This window comes from Pongo abelii, chromosome 3 (assembly GCF_028885655.2).
Source record: "Pongo abelii isolate AG06213 chromosome 3, NHGRI_mPonAbe1-v2.0_pri, whole genome shotgun sequence".
NCBI classification, from domain to species: domain Eukaryota; kingdom Metazoa; phylum Chordata; class Mammalia; order Primates; family Hominidae; genus Pongo; species Pongo abelii.
In genome coordinates, this window is record NC_071988.2 from 56,887,056 (window position 1) to 56,896,588 (window position 9,533).

At 36.6% G+C, this 9,533-nt stretch overlaps 1 long non-coding RNA gene across 1 annotated transcript; it reads left to right on the forward strand.

The window, feature by feature from the left end:
- The first annotated feature begins 2,145 nt into the window (after window positions 1-2,145).
- On the forward strand, window positions 2,146-5,277 carry LOC129058846 (uncharacterized). Its single transcript, XR_008524260.1, has 3 exons — window positions 2,146-2,227; window positions 2,840-3,099; window positions 5,056-5,277. It is a non-coding gene; the product is annotated as an uncharacterized LOC129058846 (long non-coding RNA).
- Window positions 5,278-9,533: the final 4,256 nt, after the last annotated feature.

The following is a 9,533-nucleotide window of genomic DNA, read 5'->3' on the forward strand; positions in this document are numbered from 1 at the left end:
AACAGTGATTTGTACATGGTAGGTAGATACTCAATAAATAATTTGTTAATTGAATTTTATGAATCATATTGTGGCACATGAAATTATGAAGTTATGTATAATAAGAAAATATGTATGTGTGTGTATATGTATACATATATAGATATATAATTAATTAATTAATTAATTAATTTATTTATTGAGACTGGGTCTCAGTCTGTCACCTGGGATAAAGTGGTGTGTTGTGATCATGGCTTTCTACAGCCTCTAACTCCAGTGCTCAAGTGATTCTCCCACCTCAGCCTCCCAAGTAGCTGAAAATATAGGTATGCACCACCATACCGAGGTAATTTTTTTTTTTTTTTTTTCTGTAGCGAGTGGGTCTCACTATGTCATGCAAGCTGGCCTTGTGCTGGTCTCAAGTGATCCTCCTGTTTCCCAAAGTGCTGGGATTACAGGCATGAGCCACTGTGCCCAGTCCATAAGAAGTATTTATTTTCTTCACAAAATCTGATTGTATTACATCTGCCATTTGCATATGCCATGTCACTGTGCGTACTGATGACAGCATTACCATGTTCTAGAACTTCAGTCATAGGCAAGATACTTTTTGAGATTGCCTTATAATAACATTGTATACATTTTCGTTTTTAAACAATCAACGTAGCAGGCTAATTAGCTTACCCATTTTTTTTTAAAGAAAGGATTTTTTAAAGGTTATTTTTGTACAGACTTTTATAGGACATTGAAATAACAGCGACAAATGCCAAATAGCAGGAAGAGAAACCAATTCTATGAAAAATCTCAGAAAACAATATGGATGATACCAGGCAAATATCCATATTAACCATGTTTTTTTAAAAAAATTATGTGCAGTAAGAGAACAAGACAAAAAAATGAAACCAAGGGAAAAGAAGGAAAGAAGGGAAAAAATGTGTATGTCAGCAATTCTTCCAGGCATTTTCAGCATATTAGTTTGTGGTATTTTTCAAGTTCTGTACATATTAAGTATCATGATCCAATAAAGACATTGATACATGGAAAGCTTAAGCTTAAATAAATATTTTCTCTCTCTCTCTTTTTTTTTTTTTTTGAGACAGAGTCTCACTCTGTCACCCAGGCTGGAGTGCAGTGGCATGATCTTGGCTCACTGAAACCTCTGCCTCCTGGGTTTAAAGGATTCTCCTGCCTCAGCCTCCTGAGCATCTGGGATTACAGGCACCCGATGCCACGCCCAGCTAATTTTTGCATTTTTTGGTAGAGAAGGGTTTCTCCATGTTGGTCAGGCTGGTCTCAAACTCCTGACGTCATGATAAGCCCGCCTTGGCCTCCCTAAGTGCTGAGATTACAGACGTGAGCCACTGCACCCGGCCTAAAGAAAAATTTTCAAGGACCTATCCTAGTATGAAGCACTTGCAAAGGTCTTTAAATAGTTATCTTTAATTCAAATGTATGTATTAATGTATATCTTTATATATCTGTGTGCAATTACATTGTGTTATGATATTGATGGGAATGCTGAGGCCAGGCTTGTGGGCTTGTCACCCGTGGTAGTGCTTACATGGCTTAGCTGAAACCCTACCCCACTTTTGTTGCTCAATACAACGCCTACATGATTTAACTGGATCCATATAATGCCTAAGCGACTTAGCTGGACGCCTACCCTGCCTATGTTGCCCAAGGCAGTGTCTAAGGGACAGCCAAATTTCTACTCAGCTTTAACTCTGCTTCATTTTGAGAATCAGCATGTCTGAGACTGTAAGTTTCTTCCTAGGACTAAATCCACTGAAGTTGGCAGAATCCACAGTGGCAGCTTGACCTCTGAAGAACCTCTAGCTTCATTTCACTTTCCATGATAAATGACAATGACAGTTGACAATTACCATGACAATGACTAGAAGAGACCCAAAAAGGACAGAAAAGAGGTGGTTCCTTAATTCTAAGAAAATCTCTCTTTTCAAGAAAAACATGAATATTTCTCCCCTGCCTCTTAATGCCTAGCCCCATCATTAAATATGCCCTATATTTGTAAATTCCCTCTTTTCAAGAGCTGAGAAGTTGATTTGTGAGCTGCACTCCCACTTCTCCCATTCTATAACCATTGAATAAAATTTGCACTGCTTGACACTCACTTTGTGTTTTGCATATTGGCTTTGTGACACTGGATGGAAAAGAGCTCCCTTTTTGGAGTAACCAGGACCCCCAGTAACAGATTCACTTGAACCAAGACATGTTAAGTCTGCAAATTGTATGTACTAATTTTTATGCTTCCTATTATAAGTGGTATTATGAAGCTTATAAAGCTATTTCAGTGTATATCTTTTTTTCCAATAGTAAAAGCTAAAGGGCAATTTCCCATTTCAAGCAAATATTAAATACTATCATTCTGTCACATGTTTTTGTCATCATCTCATCATCATCATTATAATCATTATCATTATTTTAATGATCACAGCTATTATTATTTTATTTCACTTCTAGATGTAAACTAGTAAAAGTAGTTCTTTAACTTTTTATGATTTTGTCATTACAGATATAAATTGAATATGTGAAAATAATCCTTTCTCTAATAAGCAAGTAGTATCAGTCTTAACTTTCTATGAATCTTTGACTTTATCTATTTCTAAATGAATGTGTTTGTTGAATAGCAGTTTTTAAAGATGTTACTTTTTGCTCAGAGATAAAAGGTTTCCAATATAATAAATGAGAAATTCCACAGTCTACATTTCTCAAATTAGTAAGGATAATTTCTTCTTGAATTCTGGTAGGTTTAGGAGATTTTTTTTTTATTATTATTGAATTTATCTTGGTCTCACACAGAATTTTTTCTTTTTTTCTCTCTCCTTCTTTTTTTTTTTAGAGACGAGTCTCATGCTGTTTCCCAGAATGGAGTATTGTGACGCGATCGTGGCTCACTGCAGCCTCCACTTCTTGGCCTCAAGCCATCTTCTTGTCTGAATCTTCTGAGTAACTGGGACTACAGGCATGTGCCACTACATCCTGTTAACTTTAAACATGTTTTGTAGAGATGAGGCCTCGCAGTTTTTCCCAGGTGGCCTCAGACTCCTGGCCTCAAGTGATCCTCCTGCCTTGGCCTCCCAAAGTCCTGGGATTATAGAGGTAAAGCATTGGCCCTGAATGTTTTCTTAATAAGGAACATTGTTAAATACATATTTAAATGTTATGTAATTTTCAACTCATCAAAAGTATGATTTTATGTTCTAACATATATTATTTTCTCTCATTTGTTTTATGCTAAACAACACTTATTTTAGTATAGGCAGTGTTAAAGGTGTGTAATCAATTTCATTTTGGCCATGGTAAATAGCTGAGATCTCAGTTCACCTCAACAAAATTTTCATTGCAATTTGCCCTTAAGCTGAATACTAATAACAACTAAACACAACACTGTCTCTGGGAGAATCAATAAAAATTTTGTTAATGTATTTAAGAATGTGATTTCAGCCCTCACCGCTCCAGGTTGTTAATGAAACATAATTCCTACATATAGCAAATTGCCTTTCTCTAATGATCTTGCCTTGAAAGTGAAATAATAAATAATTTCACTATACCATCATTGTCTATTCTTTTTCTTTTTTTATTTTTCTTCTTATTTTTGAGACGGAGTCTCCTGCTGTCGCCCAGCCTGGAGTGCAGTGGCCCGATCTCGGCTCACTTCAAGCTCCGCCTCCCGGGTTCACGCCATTCTCCTGCCTCAGCCTCCTGAGTAGCTGGGACTACAGGCGCCCGCCACCACGCCCGGCTAATTTTTTGTATTTTGAATAGAGACAGGGGTTTCACCGTGTTAGCCAGGATGGTCTCGATCTCCTGACCTCGTGATCCACCCACCTCGGCCTCCCATCAAGTGCTGGGATTACAGGCGTGAGCCACTGCGCCCGGCCCATCATTGTCTATTCTTTATCCACATTTTAATTTCAAAATTGGACTCTAATCTTTGAATTATTTTCTGTGCTGTGGACAGAAAAAGTGCAGGTACTTTTTAATACATTGATATTCATGCATTAGTACTGAATACTACTTGTACAGAAGTAAATGAACAAGATGTCTTTTCTTTGGTACACTAAGGAATATATATTTTCTTAGAATTTTAAAAACGTTTTTGTTGTTAATTCATATTGTAGGTTTCACATACTGGTGGTTAAGGGTAAACTTGTCAATAATATGAATCCTAGAATGATAAATAGAATGTGCTTTATTATTTCTTGTAAGGCGTTTTGCAATTATTCCATGAAGATCTCCACAATGCCATCTTTAAAAATATGTCTAATTTTTCACTATTTTTCACTGGACAATAAGATATTTTACCCTTCAACAATTGTTTATTGAAATTTCTTTGTGCAAATACATATATAGAAGAACATTTATGAAATTGCATGATATACAAAATAAAGAAGCATTTCTGCAGAATGTGACTTTTTTTGCCACAGCCAAAGCTTCTCCACATAAGCACACATATACACAAATTATTGAATCAAAAATTCAGAATATACTAAATACTATATTTACCTTTGAAAATCCAAAGATATATTGTACATTTAAAACCTATTTACTGCATCCAAATTTTTCCACGTTGCTTGACATTGGTCATATTTACTCTAGTTCATATGAACATACATGCAAAATGCTGTTCTAGATAATAGAGAATCACTAAAGTTTTTGGAATCTGTAAGGACAAGGACCATATCTATGTGTATCCCAGTATCTAGTGCATTGTCTTCATATTAAAGTTGGTCTATATATTTGTTGAACAAATGTGTGAAAAGAGTAATCAAACATCAGCTTTGCTTCAGAAAAATTAATCTTCTAACAATGTGTATATCTGAGTGAAGTAGGGAAAATTTGAAGTAGAGAACTTAAGGCAGGAAGCTATTACAACTCTTAAGATAGATGCTATGAAATCACCATAAGCATTCTGCGTATTTTTAATGTAATGCGGACTCTGGCTGCATAAGTATCATAAGTCCATAATAATGCAGATTCAATTTATGTTTTGAGTTCTGGTCTTTGTGCTAATACTTTAATGAACACGTTTGAAATGTTATTCTGATACTTCAGGTGCAGTTTGTTGGATTCATATATTATGCAGTTGTTTTCAACTTCTCCATTAATCCCACCAATGAGCCATACCTAATGCTACAGACAAAACAAGACGACCAAAGAGCATTTATTCAATCAGTGTCAGCCATTCTCACTGGAATTTTGCTATGCTGCAATAAACAGGTGAGACAACACTAAGTAAATACTAAATGACAAGTTAATGTGGGAAAATTGGAGGCAAAGTGGAGTGAAAAAAAATCACCAAACTGCAAATACAAAATTAAGCCAAACTACTTATTATGTTGCAAAATTTTTCTGCTTTAAACATCCTTTTATGTTAGCCTAGTGAGATCACATTCTTCCTGTAAACTTAAGCTTGAATCCTGACTCTTTCAAGATTTCTTTTCAAATATCTGCTATTGGAGTGTGCCTTTTTCCAAATAACTCACCCAAAAATTTTTTATTAAGCACCTATTATATGCCAGATATTATTCTACATGCTGAGGATACAGCAGTGAATAGAATAGAGCAAGAATCTGATATGATGGAACTTATATTCTAGCATGAAAGGCAGACAATAAACAGCAATAAGGTTTGCCAAGTAGTGGTAAGAACAATGGAGAAAAATAACAACAAGGTAAGTGAAAAAACCATATCACAAAACTTATGACTGTTGGTATGATAAGCATTTTTATTTATGTCATCCCTTTAGTGGATTAATTGTAATAAAAATTCTGATTCAATATTTTGATCTTTGACCTCAGACAACTTTAAGTCTCAAGCCCCTTTCTCTCCTCTGCTCCACATCTGGAAAAGATGATATGAAAACACAGGTGTTCTTTTGGCACCAGTGGGAGTTTCGAATCATGAAAGAAATTTGGCTAAAATGTGTCCTTTACAGGTAGGTTGATAGGTATTGATTCCCCAGGATACATTTGAGCTCACTTTTTTTTTAAATAGCACTGGTAAGCATGAACATATGTCAGTTTTTTAACTACAAAATTGTGTTAGTAAATAATCAAATTTTTTCAAGCATCTAGGGTTTTGATTTATTTATTTGACTGAGGGTTGACAATTTTATCTAAAATATAGTCTTTTTAGCATTTAAGTTATTTGGTTTCCTACACAGAGATTCATTCCTATGAATAAATCTTAATATTTTCATGTGAAGATGTTTCACTAATATTTTCATGTGGAGATATTTCCCTCATTCTGATGAAAGAATTGAAGGATAGACAAGATCTACTTTATTTTACCATGAAAATTTGCAGTGAATAATATGTTAATTACTAAAACTTGCTTTTTAATGAGTACGCTTTTGCTCCAGGAACAGTGTGAGGAATTTAGCACAAGCGATCTCTTTAAGTCCTTAGAACAGTCTATGAGGAATTGCTCTCATTTTCTTGAGAAGGAAATTGAGGCTTTTAAAATTAAATCATTTATCTGTTTCTTCAGATCATGCGCTGGAACTGAGATTTGCACCAAATTCAGTCACGATAAGCAACCATTTATGTTGGTTATTTAAATATTGACTTTCTTAATTTTAAATGACCCTGTTTTAGATGCTGACCCTGAGACAAGGATTTGAGGGCTAGCAGTATATTTGGGCAGTGTGGTGCTGTATGACGGTAGGACCCTGAAAGCAGGGCCTTTGTCCTAGGATAGTATCTCTGGGTACCCTGTGTTTTAGATGGCTTTTCTCAATTTTTGTAAGTCACCTTTTGGTGGCTGAGACCAGCCAGGGCCAGCAGTGCCATCTTGTCAGAGCTCCATATGCTCACTGCCCAGGAACCAAAAATGTCTTCCTTGAAGGTTTAAATCTTGTTGGCACTGGCAGTACTATCGCAACGGTGTGTCCTGAACTTCCACTGTGAATCTTACAAGTTATGGTTCCCATTTTTTTTTTCTTTTGGAGAGCTTTGCAACCACTAACTCCCCATGTGGCATTTACGAGATGTCCTGAGATGCTCTGAGACTCCCTCATGTGGCTGTCTCAGTCCCTGGTTTCAGAAGAACAGTCTGGTGACCAGACTGACTTTGCTGGCCAAGATTATGTTCCTTTCCCATTATAGCATGAGAGTGAATAACTAGACCGGTGTTGAAATGCTGGTCTTGGGCTACTGTTACTCATATGGAAGAAAAGTCACATTCAGGACCAAATTTTGTGCTTCAGCTCTGTTTGGGTCCATTTGTCAGCTGTTACCTGTGACTGCTCTGAACATGATGCCACCTCCACCTACAACATTTGAGGTCAGTTGGTGTGGTAACAAGTATGATTTTTCCTGTGATCCCCTTACCATGGGTACCCAGTACAGTCACACCACCCCCTCTGCAAGTTTTTTACCTTATGTCAGGGAGTCCTCCAAGATTACTGCACTCAATCCAATGGGCATTTTCAATCAATCTCTCCTCTTGACTCTGGTCAATATGGTGATAGCATATTCTTCCTGGAAAGTCTTACAATATGCCGAATTAGGGATGGATATTCTTTGCATAAATGGGACAACACCTCTTGCTCCATTGATGGGCTCCTTGTCTATGCTCCTTTGTAATGCCAGTGCATAGCAGGCAGGGGACTGAGCAACTATAAGGTCTAGGAGAAGAGAGACTTTTTCCGCCCAGTTTCATACAGTCCTGTTTCATCAACATTGAGAAAAGTACCTGACACATAGTAGTGGTTTAATAAATGTTCATTGAACAAAAGAGTTAATGAATTTTACTCAACTTGTGTTCAGTTCACATTAATTGTGCTTCATGAAATATTTTCTGTCTTGTCTGCTGTTATGTTTACCTTTCTGTGTGCTCTTCTTTGTACCCCTTAAATAGTCTTTTTATTTATTTATTCATTTTTTTAAAGGGAGTGTCACTCTGTCACCAGGCTGGAGTGCAGTGGCATGATCTTGGCTTACTGAAACCTCCGCCTCCTGGGTTCAAGCAATCCTTCTGCTTTAGCCTCTCAAGTAACTGGCACTACAAGTGTGCACCACCACGCCCAGCTAATTTTTGTATTTTTAGTAGAGACGGAGTTTCACCATGTTGGCCAGGATGGTCTTGATCTCTTGACCTCGTGATCCGCCTGTCACGGGATCCAAAAGTGCTGGGATTACAGGCATGAGCCACTGCGCCCGGCCTGTAACCCTTAAATATTCTTTTGTCCCAGTTGCATTTTCCACTTCTTAGTCTAGATGTTCACCTTGAATGGGCTCTAGTACTGATCTGTGTACAACTACTTAACATCTACAACATGATAACTCTGAAATGTGATTTCCAACACAAAGCTTTATTTTCAACTGCAGACTGTATGTGAGAGATACCTCCACCCAGATATCCCGTGATACCTCATTCCAATACATTCAAAACTTAACTCCTTCTCTTCCTACCCCCAACTTCTAATTTTCCTGTTCTCCCTTTGTGAAATAGCTACTCACCAAGTTTTTTGCCTATAAATAAAGAGGAACCAATGGAGCGTATCTCACTAATAAACTATATATCGAATAAAAGAATATACTTAAGATGTAGAAAAAAACTCTAATATGGTGAAAATAAAGTCTTCTGAATACTGTGAGGAAATAAGTGGACTTGTGCGATACAGGCCTTTCCTCTTGTACTTTGGCTTAAAATTCGAGCTGAGACCATAAAAATGATAAGAAATTATAAGATTTAAGGTGAAATGTCCAATGAAAGGAAAACCAATTAATTCAGGGCTACTTAGCACACATTTCATTGTGTGATACAATTTTCTCTTTTCTCCTTTCATCAAAATTATATTTCACAGTCCAGGAAAATCTTAAAATATTAAATTGAATTTGATTTAATTCAATTAAACAAATAGTTATCTTCCTGTTATCTTCTAGGTACTTTCCTATTACATGTGAATAATATAGTAATCAAGACAGACACAGCCCTTATACTTATTGAAAATGCTTGTGTTAGAGATGATTTAGCATTACTATTTCTGTGAGTTCAAACAATGTAATCAAGAATCTTCCCTTTCCCTCTTTTATCTATGCTTTCCTTTTGATGACTATGCATGAAACAGTCAATGTGGCTGGGAAGAACGTGCTCTTACTGGCCAGGTTCAGATCATTTTCTCATGCCTGGAACCTGGACTTGGCATCAATCCCACACAAATCACATGGACAGAGAATAGGCAAGAGATAATTTCTAAAGAAAAAAAAAGAGTGTAATTTAGTAGGAGTAGGAACTCTCTTTTGGTAAAAGCATAATATATTAGCTATGTTCCACCATTCCTATGGATGCCCAAAGCCTTTCTTCCTACACATAACATTTAAAATATATTCTCCTCTAACATAATGCAACTATCTATACACAATTGGAAACCTCACTCATCCTGTTCCCAGAGGAAGACAGCACACTGCCTTGCCTGGATCCACATCCAGGATGATTAGCATTCCTTTCATTCAAATCCAGATGGAGCTCATCACAGTCCAGTAATCTGTGGAGAAATGATAAATTTTACAAACTTTCACACATTC